Source organism: Triticum aestivum, chromosome 7D (genome assembly GCF_018294505.1).
Source record: "Triticum aestivum cultivar Chinese Spring chromosome 7D, IWGSC CS RefSeq v2.1, whole genome shotgun sequence".
In the NCBI taxonomy this organism is placed as follows: domain Eukaryota; kingdom Viridiplantae; phylum Streptophyta; class Magnoliopsida; order Poales; family Poaceae; genus Triticum; species Triticum aestivum.
Genome location: NC_057814.1, coordinates 607,390,541 through 607,410,434, shown reverse-complemented (window position 1 = coordinate 607,410,434; position 19,894 = coordinate 607,390,541).

Below are 19,894 nucleotides of genomic sequence, written 5' to 3'. Positions count from 1 at the left end.
GCTTGGACTCCGCCAACACCCCGCCTCCATCGACCGGCGTCCCCGACCTCGCGCACGATCGGGTTGATCACCCGCCCACCGTCACGATTCGCCTCATCTATGTCGTGCGACCGACCTGGCCGATCCATTGCGCGCGCATCCACGGGTCCCGTGAAGACCGCCCAGAGTAAAGTGCGCCCCTACAACGATCGAGCATCGGGCTGCCGTTGCATCGCCCCGCCGGGCCGTAGGACGGCCGCCCCATGGTTCTCCCCGTGGCTGCACCGACCCGCATGCTACCGCTCGCCGCCCCTTCGGGTCATAGTGTCGCGCCCCGCGGTCTACTGCGTTGCCCCATCGGGCCGTAGCGAGCATGGCACGCGGTCTTCGCCGCCGCCCGAGGCCGTCCCCGCAGTTGCACCGACCTGCCCTGCGCCGCCCCTTCGGGTCATAGCGCCGCGGCCCGCGGACACCGCCGCTGCCCCGAGGTCTTCCGGCCATCTCCCTGACCCGCCTGCTGCCGCTGTGTCGTCCCTTCGGGCCTTCGCGTCGCGGCTCGCGGTCCACTCCGCCATCCTGGCGCGTTGACTTCATGTGGTATGCGCCGCGCCACCTCCCTTGTCAAGGGAACGCCACCGTCCGCCCCAGTCTTCGTCATGTTGTCCGGTTCTTCACCTACTTCGAGCACCGCCGTCGCGCTGCTAACCTAGCTGCCGCCGCCATCACTCTTCTTCAGCCGCCGCCGCCGTTGCCTGTCCACCCCCCTTCGTCTTTGTCCGGCACCAGCTCATCGCCAGCGTCGCCGTCATCTTCCCCGACCAGTTCGTCTACTCCGACCACCGTTGGTGACATCGGCCCTACGCCGATTGGCGCCACAACCGCCGTCGAGACTCCTTCTTTGCTGGCCCCTCCGACTCCTCGACATGGCGTACAGCTCGTGCAGGTCTCTCGTCTAAGCATGCCCGGTGCTGACAACACCGATGCGTGCCTTCGTCCACGACGTGTCCCCGGGCCTGGCAAGCCTGGTGCGACGCTTCGTCAACTTTGTCTTCATCCGTCTACGTGTGCTCAGTGCTAGCACCGATGCGTGCCTTCGTCCATGATGTGTCCCCAGGCTTGGCAACCCCTAGCTATGCGACGCTTCATCAACAACGTCTTCTTCCCGGCGCACCACTACTTCGACACCACTGCGCCTATGACTAACTCGACACCTCCTTGCGCCCATGGCTCCACGACGACTTCCTCGACGCCGGCTACCCTGACTCGACATCGACCACGGCGATTTTTGCATGGCTATTTGGACCATGGCTACACCACCCTACGCTCTCGGCTACCTCGACAACGGCACAAAGGGTTACCGCCTTGCTTGAGCAACCTCGTCGGTTTCCACCCCAGCCATGACTTCCGTGATGTATTGACCGTTTCGACTGTGTGGGGGGGGGGGGGGGGTCCGTCGGCTTGCCTTCAAATTCTTCTCCAATCTCACCGTCTGCGTCGCTACCGTTGTGACTACGAGGGGATGTTGAGTATTATGACTAGTTAGGAAATACGAGATAGACTAGGATATGTTCTGGCTTGTCTTGTACTTCAAGTTGACCATGTACTCCTATATATATGCCCACGAGGCTCAAGCAATAAGTATCGATTCCACCAAACCCTCTCTATCCCTTCTAACAAAAATGAAGGCATGGCACGCTCACAGGGCCTTCCCAAGCTCTCCCCGTGTCCTTCATTGCCTACCTCTACCCCCTTCATCACGGCTTCCATCTCTTAGTGAGGCCACTACCTTTGAGAACAATGGTTGTTACAACTTCATCGGCTCGCCACACCTTCTCCCATTAAAGCCTCCTTCGATTGTTGCTAGTCTTCAGAGCCCCTGACGTCTTCTCCTCATCGCACCATCCATAGGTGTAATATCAATCAAGTCGGACGAGTATGGAAGGCATAGTGCATTTTTTGTACTCCGATGTAGGTACACCTCCTATCATGAACCGTCATTTGGGTAGAGTTGTTCGGATCTGTGCATGCTTAGGATTTCTTTACAGAGGTCAGCAATCAGCATGGACTGATAACATCCCTCAAAAAAAAAAGCATGGACTGATAACAATTTGAATCAACATGGGCTGAGGCAATGTAATCGCGTTGAGATTCCTCTTGTCTAAAGCGGCAATCTCCACTGTTGTTGTTTCCATTGCAACATCTCCCATTTTCCATATTGTGTGAGCTAAGAGCAAAATCACGTTGAAAACACAAGCGGCAATTCCAATGAGTGAATTTTTCATTCATTTTTCCCCGTGTTTAAACAAGATATTCTTAAAAACTAATTCGAGATAATCACTTTGGTTTGCCACTAATGACTAATATATGCAAATGATTGCAAATCTCATCATTTATTTTGTTCATTGCATACATGGTCCATTTTAGCTGCAAAATTAAGTCATACATGGAACTAGACGATGCCCCGCGCGATTGTTGCTGGACTCTTGTTAAAAATGAAGTGCTAAATAAACTAAGACAATGTAAGAGTATTTTGCATGGCTAAGTTTATAAAAAAATGCATGAATGATTTGATGAGGTGGCATGCTCTGCATGAATAAATTAATGCAAAAAGATATCTTATGACTACATGCATGACCTCATGATGTGGCATTGTTGCATGAAGAGAAAAAATAGTGGGTTACAACTATTTAAGAATAGAAGATATATGAGTAGCGATGATCAATTCTAGTCGGCCACGCGCATCCCTCTCCAGGAGAGAAGATGGCTGCGGTACGAGCACCCAGTGCTTGTACCTTTGCTTGTATTAGGCGCCACTGCCTCTGTGACTTCAGACTTGAAAACTTTCATGAAGGGACCTAGGATGGATCGCATAGGAAGCGGTTCGGAACCTTATTCCTCCCGCCTGCAACTATACAAAGGATAAGAAAACCATTCGCGAGGGAGAGACCAGAATTCTTCCTCCAAAACACCGTAACCGTCGTCAGCATTCCCATGTACAATACCGGTCATCTCCATATCCACTATCTCCACCACCAAATTGCGATCAATGGCATTGTAAGACTTACAATCATTAATCTTAATGTACTTCTCCTTATAGTGTATTTTACTTGTGATTTATTCACGATGTTTGAGTAGCCCCCTCGGGCTAAGAGCAGAGGCGTAGTCTCATAACCACATGTACGTGCATCAAGGGGCCATCAGTTTACTTTGAGTTAACGTTATTTCTTTGTTTTGTGCAATGATTTTGTCCCTTCTCTCTACCCTGATCCTAGGACTTGCAGGTACCCGAGACACTGTGATAAGAACAAGGAGAGGTAAAGTGAATAGAGGAGTGGAAGTCTATACCAAACGTAGTGACAGTAAAATTAGTATGGTAGCTGGAATCAAGTCTCTAGGGGTAGATAAGGTGCAATCGTCAAACGCTCAACCCATTAGTCCGGTTATGCTTAATAATCGAGGTAATCATGTTAGTCTGATAGAGCCGGTTGGACAATATAACCTCGATGCAGCGGCCGTCGGCCGTGGGGTTATTTGGCAGCATCTTCCACATTATTCTTGACAAAGTATATGTAACGGTATTACCAATGCCATGTTGTTTATCTAGATAGTATCCCAAGCGCACGTACACGTCTACAAGTGAAACTTTTCGCCCTAGCCTATGTATTCATTAGTCTTTTCAATCACCTACACAATTATGATAAGGGGTATCCTCGCGGACAAGACCATGACCCAATGCCTGTAGGCACCATGAGCATCATCACAGAGGTGAGCTCTACGCATGGAGGTGCTATGGTAGGGTAGTAAAGGTGGCGTAGGAGCACGAAGAGATACAAATTGGCAAGTGAAGCAGAGGAGAAAATCGTCAACTACGAGTGCAACGACGACGACCTTTCTTTATGATAATCAATCACCTTAATTTACTTACATTTTAAACCAATTCTATTTTAATTTACTTACCAAATTTCGTTGTTCTTTGCTAGGTGGGTGTGTGGTAGGGTTAGGGTTGAGAGAGACGCTGCCGAGGCCATTGCGGTGGTGTCGCGAATAAGTTTCTCCGGGCTCCGTTCACGGTCAGGCGAGGCCTTTGCCTTCGTCTAGGAGCCAGCGGGGTTGGGGATCCCCGGATCTCGTCGAGGTCGCGGGCTATGGTGGCTGGAGGTCCATCGGCACTGGCCGTTTGGGTCCTCAGATGGGTGATGGATGCAGGGAGACGAAGACCCTTCTTCTTCCTTGTTGGTATGATTTGCTGTTGCTGTTCTTCTCCTTCCTCTGCGCCGATGCTGGTGGGAGATCCTGCTTTGTCCGGGCGGATGGCCCGGCCGCGGTGCTGGACCGTTCGGATGACTCGAGTTCTCTTCCTTCCGGAAGGGACACTTTTCGCGGTATTCAAAGCCAAAGATGGCGACGGCTGTTGCAGGTGTGTTGGATTAATGTCCATGCCCTTTCAGCGCTGGTGTCAAGAAAGGAGGAAGCAGCGTGGCGACAATTACACCGTGGTCGAAGATGATGACCTGCTTGCGACTGGTTGCAGATCCTTCTGCTGCAGGGGTCTTCTCTCGAGATTCAGGGATGATGACACAGGGCTCCGGAGATCTTCTTGTGTTATGGTTGTCTTAGGGTACTCTAGGTGTTCATGGTCCTTTGTGTTTGCGTTTCAGTGTGCTTGTAAGGATCAACTTCTTTGTACTGATTTGTGATATGGATGGGAAAAATTCTAAAAAAAAAGAAGGCGGTGTTAAAAATAGAAGGAAAGAGAAAATACACCGTGAAGCCCCAACACAAGTGCAGCACCCGGTCTAGACCGCTCCCCTCCCATCTCATCCCCTCTCCCCTCCCGCCTCTTTCTCCCTCCCCTCTCATTGGGCCCTCGCAGGCCTCCTCGGGTTACTTTGCCTAAATGGCCATTTTCATCAGAAACTTAATTTGGATCCATCTCTTCTCCTCTCCCGTCGCCGCCGAACCAACCCTAGCTAGCTGCCTACCTCGGATCAGTCCGGCTGCGAGAGGCCACCGGCGGCATGGCTGCGTGCGATGCGAGCGCTCTAGTCGGATCGAATCAGATCTGACCGAATCCCGCCGCCGCGCCAGCCCCGCTCCCCGTGGCCGATGACCGCGTCGGCTGGGGCCGCGTCCCTCCCCAAACGGCGGCGATGATGGAGGGAGCCGCCGGGGCCGGCCAGGCTCCCGACCGGCCGACGCTCCTCGGGGCCAGCCCCTCCCGCAGCGCCGGCTCGGCGACCCCTCTGGGATGCCGCCGGTGCTGGGGGACGTCCGCGGCGGCGCGGGCCCGTGGTGCGCTCCGGTCGAGGGCTTGGTCGGGCCGCCGCGGGATCTGAGCCGCCGTCGATGGACTCGGCATAATCATGTTGCTTTGGATTCGGTATACTATCCCCATCTCTCTCTCTCTGACTCACACTCGCTCGCTCTGTGTGCGCTCGCGCGCGCCGAGTTCACACCAGTAAACCCTAACCCGAAACCCAATCAGGCGAGCTCTCGTTGCCTGATCGCTGACCCATCGACCATCGTCCCGGTGGCAGCTGCATCAGTTCCACACTGCTACGGAGCCGCCAGCCACCGCCGTTCCATTGCCTTGTATTCGGTTGTGGCGTGGGCCGGAACCGTGCTCTGTTGTCTGATGCGTCGTTTGAGCCGGGAGGTTTGGTCGGTCGAGGCCAGGCATGAGCAGCTCCTGAGCAGGATGGATGGATGCATTCATGTGTCGTGAACTAAAACCACGACTCCTATTTTGGGACGGAGGGAGTACATTTTGGAATGGAGGGAGTATGTATGTATGGATATCATGGTCATGTTGCTTGGTGTGCACAGCCCGGATGGGTGTCGAACCTCCTTTTTGGAGAAAAAAAAGAGGGGCAATGATGATGATGATGGCTGAAATAATCATGTCTTGAGCAATCAAGACATCCGTGGCATGGTGGTACTAAACTGAGCTGAAAAAATCGGTGTCTGTGTTGGAGTTGGCCTTAGAGCCCACCCTTGCCTCTCTTGCAGCCTGTCCAATTCATCGCTGATGTTGGATGCTTTGTGCCTCAGATGGTCATTCTGTTGAGTGATAACCATGGCAGTTCTCTTGCATCGTGATGGGTAGATTATGCAGCAAGAGATGGTGAGGGTCGGGCTTGAAGATGGAAGACAAAACTGAGCCTCTTTTGCTATGCTACATATACCCCCACCCCTCTATGTACCTAACCCTAAGCCAAATCAGTCGAGCTCTCATTGCCAACTCGCTGGCCAATCGTCTGGGTGGTGCCCGTGTCAGTTCACTGCTGCGGTGCTGCCAGCCTCTGCCGTTCCATTGCCTTGGATTTGGCTGTGGCGTGGGCTGGGAACCGTAAGGTGTTATCTGGGGCGTCATCAGGTTTGGTTGGTAGGTCATGTGCATTCACGTGGGCTGGGAACCGCCAGGCATGAGTAGCTGATGAGGATGGATGGATGGACATGTGCATTCATGTAAATTCACTCATTTTGCTCCGTATGTAGTCCATATTGGAATCTCTATAAAGGCTTATATTTAAAAACGAAGGGAGTATGATCTAAGCGCTCTTATATTTCTTTACAGAGGGAGTATGTATGTATGGATATCAGGGTCATCTTGCTTGGTTGGCAAAGGCTGGGGGTACAACCTCCTTTTGGGTAAATGAGGGGCAATGATGATGACTGTGGCTGAAATAAGCATGTCTTGAGCAATCAAGACAGCTGTGGCCCGTGGGTACTAAATTAGAGCCCACCCTTACCTCCCTTGCAGCCTGTTCAATTCATCGGTAATGTTGGATGTTCTGCACCTTGGACGGTCATTCTGATGAGTGATAACCAGGGCAGTTCTCTTACATTGTGATGGGTAGATTATGCAGCAAGAGATGTGAGTGTTGGGTTTGAAGATGAAATGCAAAACTGAGCCCTCTTTTGCTTACGATCCTTGTATCCCCTTTCTCTCTCTCTCTCTCTCTCTCTCTCTCTCTCTCTCCCTTAAACAAATCAGTCAAGCTTTCATTGCCGACTCGCTGACCCATCGTCCGGGTGGCTGCCATGTCAGTTCCCGGTCTCTACGGTGCTGCCAGCCGCTGCCAGTCCATTGCCTTGGATTTGGTTGTGGCGTGGCTGGGAACCGTAAGGCGTTGTCTGATGCGTCGTCCACACCGGGAGGTTTGGTCGGTCAAGGCCAGGTATGAGCAGCTCCTGAGATTGTCTAAGTTACTCACCGCTATGGCTAGTCTGATGGATGAATGGATGGATGGATGATGGATTGATGGATGGATGTTATGGTCATGTTGCTTGGGGGTTTGACCTTTTTTTTATAAAAAAAACAGGGCGATGATGATGCCTGCGGCTGAAATAATTATGTGTTGAGCAATCAAGACAGCCATGGCATGTGGGTACTAAATAGGCCCCAAATGGGTGCCGGCGTTGGAGATGCCCTTAAGAGCTCTGACGCTTACTTCTCTTGCAGCCTGTTCAATTCATGGCTAACGTTGGATGTTCTGCGCCTCGGATGGTCATTCTGATGAGTGATAACCAGGGCAGTTAAATTACATCGCGATGGATAGGTTATGCAGCAAGAGACATGAGTGTTGGGCTTCAAGATGAAAGTCAAAACTGAGCCCTCTTGCTACGCTACAAATACTCAGTTTTTTCTTCTCCACTATACATTGTTTTTAATTTTCTATTCCTCTCTATTGTGTTGATGTGAGATCCGGATCTGGATTGATATCTTCTCTTGGTGACGAACCAAACCACCCTAGCTTTACTTGGGTTGGTTTCTAGTTGGCATCGTTTTTGCCTTTCTAGTTGTACATACTATATATGAGTCAAACGATTGCCCTTTTTTTCCTCCAATGCTTGTAGCTATTGACAGTTCTATTCATCTGGTTAACGATTGCTGTTATGTCTCTGTTTTTTGTAAATTGAAGCTCAGATTACCTTCGTATTTGTTTAGGTCAGAGCAGACCTTTTGTTATGATTCTCTATGCTATTTAGTTCATTGGTAATTAGTCTATTCTTTAGCTCCTGCTGTCAATATTAACTGCCACATTTCTGATGCATTAGCGTGTTACAGATCCCTTTCACGGATTCTAAATGAGCGTCAAGTAAATTTATCAACTGCAAAAGTGTATTTATTAAAAAGGCTCTTATATTTTGTCTTATCATAACTGAATGTTCTCCTGGAGCTTTTGCTTGGGTCATTTGGGATTTATATGTTGGCGGTTGGACCCCTTCTCATTATACATTTTAAAATTTATTCAGTATTCTTGCTTTGGTTTTGCTTTCATTTTGCCAGAGGTTGGACTGACCGGTGTTCAGTTTCATGTTGGAAGTATTGCCACTATTCAATGTTCCATGTCTGACTATTTAGCATTAGAACCCCATTTTTCATGGGATAAACGGGCAAGCTGCATTTCCTGTTTTCTGTTCGAATTATACGCATCCCTTTTTGCGAACTTATGCTTTTCTTCTGTTTCAAAACGGGAAGTTTATGTCATCCTGTTTTTATTAGGCTTGTAGTTACTCCTTCTTTCTGAAGTGAACAATTTGGAAAGTTTATGTTATCCTGTTCTTCTTTGGCTTGCAGTGACTCTTTTTTTCTGAAGTGAACAAATGTAAATTGCTTTCTTTTGCCAGTAATAAGGCCATCAGTGCAGTGTTCCAAATTAACTTCTGAACACAGCATATTTGTTTCCGTTGTGTGTTGATGAGTTTTATTCTTTTCTGAGTGGCTATGATGATTTCCACCCCTTGGTGTTGGAGATCTTTCAATGTATTCTGCGATAGAGATGCTTTCACATCTCCTAGGTTGGTTCCATTCAACTTTGCCCAGTTAGACAGTTGGTCGTTAAACTAGGAGGCCTCCCTCCCTTCCTCCCCAGGGAGGGAGGGAGGGAGGCTGATACTGTGCTATGCGCAAAGGGATCTATTTATCAGGGGCGATGGTGATCAAACTTGGCTGACAATAAACCTGTCTTCGATTATTCGAGGAGCCGCGTGTATAAAAAACACGCTCTCCCCTCTTTTGTGACCTTTTCATTCTGACCGAATATTGATGGCTGTGTCTTGGATGGTCATTCTGTTGAGTGATAACCAGCAGAGCTTGACTTCAGTGGTGGGGGTTGATCTGGTGAATGAAGAGGGTGGGGCTAGGTTGTATTATCTATCAAAGGCGAATCTGAGCCCTCTCAATTCAACTAATACTGTGCCCTCCTATACAGTATGGTTTACACATTTATTTATTCCCATCGCCTTTTTATGATTAGACTGATAAATTGCTGTGGTTGTGGCACTGGCCCATCTCACTAAGATTGGCTAACGCGCAGGTCACCTCTCATGATTTTGTTGTCCATGGAGGGAACCAGTTCGGTGCATTCGGGCTTTGCTCAAGCTCGTCTCACGGGTGGTCCTAGTATTGGTAGTGGTTGAATGTGTTTACTCCCTTTTCATGGGGTTAAATATGTGAAACATGATCTGTTCATGTCCTCCTTTACTACCAACATCCAAAAACAACAAAGCCTTTAGTCCCAAACAAGTTGGGGTAGGCTAGAGCTGAAACCCATAAGATCTTGCAACCAACTCATGGTTCTGGCACATGGATAGCTAGCTTCCACGCACCCCTGTCCATGGCTAGTTCTTTGGTGATATTCCATGTCCTCCTTTACTTCCCCACCCGTCCATAGCTAGTTCTTTGGTCATATTCCATGTCCTTTACTATCCCTATTAAATTTTTACTGGTTCTTTTGGTAGTGATGTACGTTCAAGTCGGCAAGTTGTCAACTTCTTTTCTACTGTTTTGGTCAAGCACTGCAATTACTAACTGGCCTAAAGGAATACAATTTGCACGGTTTGCTTTCTGCTGATGACCATTTTAATGCTTATAGAAGCGAATACGTGGAAAAACACAATGTTGTCATAAGCCTGTATCTACCTCTTATAATCTCTTGTTGAAAAAATACCATGACTACCTTTTATAAATTGGCCAACTCTAAGGCTCCCGCCCAATAAAGTTCTTTGTAAAAATGAGTGTTTCCTTCCCAAAATTTGAACTGATCTTTTCCTTTTGAGAATTTGTATTTCTTGCTTGCTCACATCCATGAATACATAAAAGATATGTTGAGAGTTTGGTTATGATATTAGTTCTTTCGGTAAAATCATGGTCTGGTGGATGCAAAGGACTGTTTTGCAAGTTTGTATTTTCGGTTATTTTCCTACCCATTTTGTTGGTTTTGCAGTATGTCAACCAGTTCTGTTGTTTTAGGAACAGTACTCCAGCCACACTTAATTCTTGTCTTCTGTTTTGTTTTTCCTTTTCTGTTCTTCCTTTTTCTTGAATGGCTATGATAATTCTGATGTCCCTTGGATGGTTTTGAAACTATCTTATTTGGTGTTGGGTCAGTTTGCTTGTTTCAATTGCTATTTGACTTGATAATTTCATTCTTCTATTGTACTCTTTATCTACTTATCAGTTTGTACTTTTGGTTTCTCTTTACTACTTTATTGGTTTCAGCTTAAGGGTTGTATAGGGCAAGTTCAGCTGTCAAGATTACTGTTTTTGTGTGTCATGTTCATGAATGGCTGTGATGATATAACCTCCCTGTGAGAGCTTCTATCTAACACGTGAATTGATTTACTTGGTGCTAAACTAGGATGGCTTGTGTCACAGCAAGTAACCAGTTTAGCGGCTAACTATTACTCCCTAAAGGGCAGCCCGGGCTAACTATTACTCCCTAAAGGGCAGCCCGGTGCACGTAGCTCCTGCTTGCGCAGGGTCCGTGTCGTGGATTTATCACGGCAAATGTCCTCGTGTTAGGACTTAATCGTGGAGCCATCGCAGCTAGGAAGCTTAAAGGGGTTAAACGGGACAAGAAACACGAGGGTTATACTGGTTCGGCCCCTTACGGTGAAGGTAAAAGTCTACGTCCAGTTAAGGTGGTATTGATTAGGGTTTCGATGATCAGGGAGCTTAATTGCTATGCTCGGCTCTCGACTTGATCTTCCTTGTCCCTAAACCGTCGCCGGGTCGTCCCTTTATATAGAGAGGTTGACGTCCAGCGGCTCTCAGAGTCCCGGCCGGCCCATAACAGTGTCCGGCTCGGACTCTTAGCTATTCTTGCCTTACACTACAAGTTTCACCCCAACGGCGGCTAACACTACGGGCCTTAAGCCATCTCTGGGTCTTAGGCCCATTATTGACCCGCCGTCTTTAAGTTTGGTACTGGGCTTGGCGTGATGACCATTATGGGTAACCCGGCCCCTCCTGGGCGGGTGACTCCAATGGTTATATCCTCAACATTAGGCCCCAGATTGATTTGAGCCGGCTCATGTCAATCTTTCAATTCCTTTGATAGAAAATCTTCCGGCTTACATTTGTGTGAAGGCTATAACCCGCCGTGACGTCATCTTCTGGATTCCGGGTAACCGCTGTGACATCATCTTCCATTAAGTTAATTTTTTATTCTGTCATATCCCCAACGGATTTCTTCTTTAATGGCCATCCCGGAAATCGAGGCGCTTCTGTGGCGAGATAATCACGCCGTGGCCTCCTCGTTTCTCGCACCCACTTATTAACCACACCTTATAAATAAGCCCGGCCCATGAGTCTTCCTTCACTCGTCGCCTCCATCTTCCTCCTCTCGCTACTGTGCTGCCGCTCGAGCTCCACCGCCGCCGCCGCGGGTCTCCTCGTTTTCACCAACTCAGGCCGCTGCATCACCCTGACCTGTCCAGAGAAACGGCGGCGACCTCCGCGACTCATCAGCATCCGTAAGCCCTTGCCACTCCATAGAATAGATCCGCATTAGGGTTCTTGCTGTTCTTCGCAGTTCTTCACAGTTTCTTCTTCACGGCCCCTTTAGATCCAGAGAATGTATAGAACTCATGCGGTTGTGGTTTCGCACCCATTTTCAATAGTAGCATGTCCCCTTTACTTGCAAAGAGATCTCTTTAGAGCTCATGAACTTCTCTGTATCAGCTTCTAGGTCTAGAAATATTTTCTTTCCAGTCAATCATTTGATCCAAAATAATTACTGCGATCTGTGAAACTTGTTTGTGGCACACTTAGCCAAAAATTGCATCTGTTTAGCTATGGCGGCTCACATCTCCGGCTTAAAAGAGGCCACACGCTGTAAAATTTCCGGCTCATTTATGATAAAGTTTTAGACAACTTGAATTACTCACGATGCCCACAGCGGCTTAGATAACCCGAAAGAATTAGCGATATATCATTAGGCCCCTTCATAAGCCGCCATCTTGAATATTGAACTATAAACTTCCTCCGGCTTATAGTTGAACCGGACATTTCCTTTTGTCATAGGCTTTCGTCTTTCACAATGCCACCCAAGGCTCCCAAGGCACCCATCACGTGCTACTGGATGAGATCCAATGTTACTGATGACACTCTAGCTGACTTTGTGAAGACGGGTTACCTGCCCAAGAAGGAGGTCATGTCTTACTGTGCCCCTGACCCGTCAGAGGAAAGACCTCAACCTAGAGATGGCGAGGTGGTAATATTTGCTGATCACATGAGTCGGAGCTTCGCACCTCCCGGCTCAAAATTCTTTAGAGATTTTTTGAACTTCTTCGATCTGCGACCGCAAGACATAGGACCCAATTCCGTGTCAAATATTTGCAACTTTCAAGTATTCTGCGAAGTATATCTTGGAGAAGAGCCCAGCCTACTGCTGTTTAGGGAATTGTTTTATCAGAACCGCCAGAATGAGTGCGCCAACGGGCCTAGCTTGGAGCTTGGCGGAATCTCTATTCAACGACGGAGAGATTGTCTTTTCCCTTACGCTGAGCCGCCAAGCCACCCAAAGGATTGGAACCAGACATGGTTCTACTGCCAAGACACTTCTCCGGCTGATGAGAGCCCTCTGCCTGGCTTTTGTGCCCTGCGTCTGGAGCCAACTCACCCCCTGCCAGACAAACTAACTCAAGCGGAACGTCAGCCACTTATCCCTACCATCAACAAGATTAAGGCTCTTCTGGGAAATGGCCTTAACGGCATTGATCTGGTCCGGGTCTGGATTTCTTGGCGGGTGATTCCTCTGAGCCGCCGCCCCGGCTTAATGTGTGATTACACGGGCCGAAAGGATGACCCTTTGCGGCACAGCTCCCACGATCTTCCTGAGGATGTCGTGGACGACATGACCAAGTCTCTCCTGAATGAGAGCTTAGCCGACTGTGGGAGGACCGGCTTAAGCCCCTTCTGCCAAGCTAACCCGGCTCCAGCGGTAAGCCGCTGACCTGAGCACCTTGCTTTCCCTTTTAATAGTTTTCACCTGAACCTTAAGAAATCTTTGTCGTATTTTTCAGGCTAATGATGCGTTCTGGAAGGTCAAGTATGACCATGGAGCTGCCAAAAAAGCCAGGAAGGCTAAGAAAGCCGCCAGGAGAGCCGCTCCCCGCAAGAAGGGGAGTAAGCCTAGCGCCTCAGAGCTGCTTCAGCTGGATGATAGCTCCGAGTCAGAGGTAGCCCTTGTTTCTTTAGACTCTTCTTTTGTTTTTTCGTCTGTTTGTAACCATCTTATTGACACTGATCATTAGCAGGATGATACCGGAGCGAGTAACCATCTTATTGACACTGATCATTTCCTCCGACTCGGAGCCCTTGCCAAGGCTGAAAGTCCGAAGAGTAACCCGGAAAGTAAGATTTTCACATCCTTTAGCTTATCAAGATCCTCAATTTCTTTTGAAGCAACAGATTCATGAGAGCCGGAGACAAACCCGGGCCACCAAGGATGCAGACCTCTCCTCTGGCTTACCTGAAGCATCAAGGAAGCGCCGGACCGAGGTTATCTCCAACTTATATCCTTTTCATCATTTGGCGGGCATCATTCGCCAACCACTCAATTCTTCCGATTCAAACTATCAGGAAACTTCACCTTCCTCTGGTGACTCTATGCAATCTAACTTGCCGGCTTTCAAGACCGCACCTGGGTAATGATGATCATCTTATGTTGTGCTTATCTTTACTCATGCTTTTGTACTAACCTTTTGTCCTTTCAGTGCTTAAGCAAAGCTCAGCAAGAGAGCGAAGAAGAATCACCCGGTCGAAGAGTCGGTATTGATTGAACCAGAAGCTTCTGCTCCCGGGCCGCCATCTTCACCAGCTCCGGACACCGCCGCCTCAACTGAAGAACAAACCATGGCGGGTTCCGACAACCCGGAGATTCCCAGCTCAGCTCAATCGGCCGATGATCCGGATGTGGTGATTACCCGGACTGAATACGTTGAGCCGGGAAGACCCACTGCGCTGGCCAGATGCTCTGCCAAAGAAGAAGCGCTGGAGCGCCGCAAGGCTAGACTGGAGATTACTGACTATGCTAACTTGAGTATTGGAGACATTGTTTCTGGTTACATTGGTCACGTGCACAGCAACCGGGACTTGGAGATTGATATGGTGAAGCAGATACAGCAAAAATCTGAGGTATGACTCTCTTGCTTATTCCATAGTTATCTTTACCATGCCAGCCCCCAAGTCTATGACTGGTAACACTCGAGGGCCGGCTTAAACAGCATAGTTGACCCGGCTCTTTCCTTACTTTCATCAAGTAGTTGAGCAACGTTACACATTAGCCCCCAAGTGCCAAGTACATTTGCCTGCAAAGTACTTGGGACTTACTTTCATGAACCGGCACTATAAATAGAACCTTTCAGCATACATTAGCCCCCAAGTGCCAAGTGTCTTTGCGTGCAAAGTGCTTGGGACTTTGAATGTTACATAAAAATTACTCATACTATAACCCGGAATTTGTACAGGCTGTCTGCAAAAAATTTGAAGCTGAAGAACCGCCTGAATACTCAGGAAACTGAGACCCGGAAGGCCAATGCTAAATTCGAGTTCAGTGTTGCTGAACAGGAAAAACTGAAGAAGAAATTTGAAACAGAGAGAAAAACTTGGGCCGAGGAGAAAACCGTCTTGCTGAGCCGGGCCGAAAAAGCAGAGGCTGCTCTGACGGAGAGAACCGCCGAACTCTCCGGCTTAAAGCGCCATGTGTCACAGATGGTCGCCGCAATCTTCGGTAAGTCATTCTGCAAGCCTTTAACAAGTTTTCATTCTTTATGTCTCATAAGTCTCACTACTGCCACCGGCTTACCTGACTTTGTTAAATAGGTCCCAGAAGCTTCAACTTGAACCAGAATGTTCTGACCAAGCTGAAGGCCGTGTATACCTTGGTGGAGCAACTCTATACCGGGTCACAGCGTGCGTTAGCCGTTGTGGCCCTGTCCAACGAGGTTCCGACTCACCTGGCGGATGTACTCAGGCGGCTTGCCGTTCTTCCTCAGCGCTTCCAAGAGCTAAGACGGGCCTCTGCAAGAGCCGGAGCTATAGCTGCACTGAGCCGGGCCAAGGCTTTTCTCCCGGAGCTAGACCCGGCCGACATTGCTCTTGCATACCCCAGCCTGAAGGAAGACGACACTCCCTTTGACCAGAAAGACTTCGCCGCCTGTGTGAAGAGCGTGCGCCCGGTGGCTACCATGATTGGAAACGACACAGATCTTACCAAGTACCAGCCGGGCTATGACGCGGAGAATCAGAGGATCCCCACTCCATGTTATGAAGCCATCAGCTTGATCCCTCCGACTCGTAAGCATACCTTTGCCCCAGAAGTTGACCCGGCCGGGTTAATTGACGACGAGGCTCAATTTGAAGCCTTGAACGGCATTGACTGGAAATCGTCAACCTTCCAGGTCATGGAATCAGCCGGAGGAGCGGAGAGGGATGAGCCGGAAGCTTCAACTCAACAAGCATCTTGACTTTTAGGCGGCTCATGGTTGCACCTTAAAACAATGCCTCACCTTTTGGACTCGGGGAGTCTTGTAATAGAGTAGGACAAACACTTAATTTTGTCGTGCCATCGTGCACGTGTTGAATGCTTAACTCCATTGAAGCTGCTTCTGCTTATTCCTCCGGGTTATAATCGATCAGTTTATTTTCCTTAAGTTCGAACAGCTGTCTTTAACCATCCTGCATAGAAAACAAGTCACAAGTCTCCAGGCGGCTTACCGCACTGAGAATCATAGACCTTATATATATAACCCGGAGTATGAACAAAAGTCACCAAAGACTGGCCCTCAATTATATTTTTTGATGTAACCATAATAGCATACTTACAAGCCTTCAAGTATACTTCCGGTTTATGTAACCCGAATAATGAGTTGAAGATCTCAACTCCGGTTTACCAGCATCAAGAATACTTACTATGTGTTATCAACGTTGTGAATCAAAATTAAGCCGGCGAAGTAAAAGCCGTCCTTGCACACTGTTGACATGACCAAAAGAGCTTGTTGTAAGTCAGAAGATCAAAACTTAGGGGCTTCTGGTTCAAATACGACCAGAGACCCGTCCCAAAGGGGTTAAGCTAAGAGTCGAATGCGATCATATAGCCCCCAATGGCTTTGGCGATGCCGATCAAGAGGGTACCGACAGCTATGTTCTCTTTGGTTCGAATACGACCCATGTTTGAACAGGAAGCCCCCAAATGACCTTAAGAGTTGTTTAACGACGCTGATTCAAATACGATCCACATCGGTTCCCAAAGGGGGTTGAGCTATGATTCAAATATGATCAAAGAAAACTCCCCAATGAGCTCGGCAATTTGCCAATCAAGTGGGTATCGACAACTATGTTCTCTTTGGTTCGAGTGCGACCTATGTTTGAACAGGAAGCCCCCATGTGATCATATTGTTTACGGCTAGATTCGAATACGATCATAAGCCGGATCCACCTCCAAGTGACCATGTGATGTTGTAATGATAATAACACGTTTACCTTTGGAGGAGAAAAGGACAGAGGTCCTGCTTTATTATTTATCATAATATATACATGGCTATAGAAATATGTACACTATGAGAGCCGGTGGCTCAAGTGTAATGAGGCCGAAGCTGAGCTATGTTCCACGGCCGACGGGTCTCTTCCTCCGACTTGCGTGAATCTTTGTGCTCCCGAACATCGATAAGGTAGTATGACCCGTTGTGCAAGTTCTTGCTGACCACAAAGGGCCCTTCCCAAGGCGGGGATAATTTGTGTGCATCTGTTTGGTCTTGGACAAGCCGGAGCACCAGATCACCTTCCTGGAAGACCCGGGACTTAACCCGGCGGCTGTGATAACGGCGCAGGTCTTGTTGGTAAATCGCCGAGCGAGCTGCTGCGACATCACGCTGTTCGTCCAACAAGTCCAGAGCATCTTGGCGCGCCCGTTCATTATCCGCCTCAACATAAGCCGCCACTCGAGGTGAGTCATGACGGATGTCACTAGGGAGGACTGCTTCCGCTCCATAAACCATAAAGAAAGGCGTGTAACCCGTAGACCTGTTAGGAGTAGTATTGATGCTCCATAACACGGAGGGTAACTCCTCCACCCAACAACCCGGCGTCCGTTGCAAAGGGACCAAAAGCCGGGGCTTAATACCCTTCAAGATCTCCTGATTAGCTCTCTCAGCTTGACCATTGGATTGAGGATGAGCCACTGACGAAACATCAAGTCGAATATGCTCTCGTTGACAAAACTCCTCCATGGCGCCCTTAGACAGATTGGTACCATCGTCAGTTATAATGTTGTGTGGGAAACCAAAGCGAAATATCACCTTTTTCATGAACTGAACCGCTGTGGCTGCGTCACACTTGCTAACTGGCTCTGCCTCAACCCACTTTGTGAACTTGTCAACTGCCACCAAGAGGTGGGTCTTCTTATCCTTGGACCTTTTAAAAGGCCCAACCATATCAAGCCCCCAGACCGCAAATGGCCAAGTAATTGGGATCATCCTCAGCTCCTGAGCCGGCACATGAGCCCGTCGAGAGAACCTCTGACAACCATCACATTTACTGACCAAGTCTTCCGCATCAGCATGAGCCGTCAGCCAATAAAAACCATGACGAAAAGCCTTGGCCACAAGAGATTTTGAGCCGGCATGATGGCCACAATCCCCTCATGAATCTCACGCAAAATATCTTGGCCTTCCTCAGGGGAAACACAACGCTGGAAAGTTCCGGTGACACTGCGGCGATGTAGCTCACCATTGATAACTATCATTGACTTATACCGCCGGGTGTGACACCCAAAATTTTATTTGGATTTTTCAAAAAAAAAATTTGACTTGAGGGAGGTGATTTAAATTTTTCTTCAAAAGAACCCTCCCTCTCAAAATATTTTTTTTATGGCAAGAGTTTTATTTGGATTCACCCAAGACTTGTTTTTGGTCTTGGAGGTCCTTGCTTTTTATTTGGACTCAAACCAAAATGCTTTTCACTTGAGAAAAATGTCTTTTGAAAATTTCTTTGAAAATACTCTATAGCTTTTGGAATAATCCTTTGCCACTTTCAACAATTCTCTCTTGCCATGGCCTTAGTACAAATCCACTCTCCTAAACCTTCCCTCATCTTTGGATCATGATTTGCATCAAAACCAGCAAGCTGAACCTCCCCATATAATTATTTTCCATTTAAATCTTATCAAAACAATTTTTGTCCTCTATTCTAGCCCTTGGAGGTTTACAAAGGAACTACTCTTTCTGCTTTGACTTTTGCCCCCAAACCTTTTTCCCTTCCTAGTCCTTTGAACCCTCAACCAAGAACCATGAAGATCCACTGGTCTTCAGTTCAAATTTTTCAAACTACACTTGCTGCAAGTTTGGACCAGATTTGTCAAATTTGATGAAATTCATTCAAATCCTTCTCCAAAAATTCTGAGTAAAATCAGGCAGCCTCTGGGTGCATTGAGTGGTCACCTCACCAAGTCCCAGCCCCAGGAAAATTTTTCTGCTTGCCTAATCATTCTGTCGAACACCTGCAGGGCATTGTCAAAATCAGGTTCAGAAAATTCAGAGAACAGTTCAGTGCCCACTGTCGTTTTCTTCAGAACCCGACGTCGATCTCGCCAGTGCCGCGGTGTCGCCGTGCGCCCTGCGCTTTCCTCCTTGTCCTCTGCACCGCACGATCCCCTGACACCTTGCGGACGTCGGCGACGAGCAGCAGGAGGTGCGCCGCCCCGTGACCGACGCCAGCGGCGGCTTTGCAGCCGCCAGAGAGAGGCGCGGCGCTGACGGCGCCACCCAGTGCCGCCCAAGCCACCGGAGGTCGCCGTGTGGCCTTCCACTCCCCAGAACGCGCTGCCACTCTCGTCGTGAACCGCTGGGCGCGGAGTGCGCTCTCTGCCGCCGACGTGCCCGTGCGGCCACCCCACCGTGGACCGGCGCCGTTACGCCAAGACCAGCCGGGATTAGCGGGGGAACGACACCAGTAACTTCCACTGATGCTGCCTGGCCACTCAAACCCCCTGCTCGACCACTGCATCGCCGTAATTGCTCGCCGGAGATTCTCCGTTCACGGCCACCCCCTCGATCCGCCTATAAATAGAAGCCCCGGGCTTCAACTCGAACCCACCCCACCCCTGCACTCCACCTAGAGCACGCCAAGCCACTGGAAGAACCCCGAGGAGGTCTCCTTCCTCGACTCCGGCCGCCGCGACCCGCCACGGGATCCAGCTCGATTCGCTCCCGTGCGTGCGCCTCTGCCTCCCATCTCTTGCCAGTAGCTCCCTTATGCATCCACTCTTCTGACCCGCGCGTCAATTCGGAGTTTGCAGCTCACCACCGGAGTTCTCCACCATCACCCGAACCGCCGTCCGCCGGAGAAAGTGTCGCCGTCGACGTGGTGCTCTCCGTCGGTCGAGTCCACCACCCACCGACGCGGAAGGACACGCTGAAGCTCTTGGTACACTCCGATCTCCCTGTCTCGCCGTGGTTCGACGCCGGCGACCACCGCAGCCCTCGGGCGCCGGCGAGGTTTAAACCTGACATGTGGGACCCCCCTGTCAGCCTCTCTTCTGTTTCCCCTCGCGAAACGTTTTCTGTTGGCGCCTTCAGGCAAATACGTTTTCTCTGTGGGCTTGCGCATTTCTATTCGAAGCGTTTT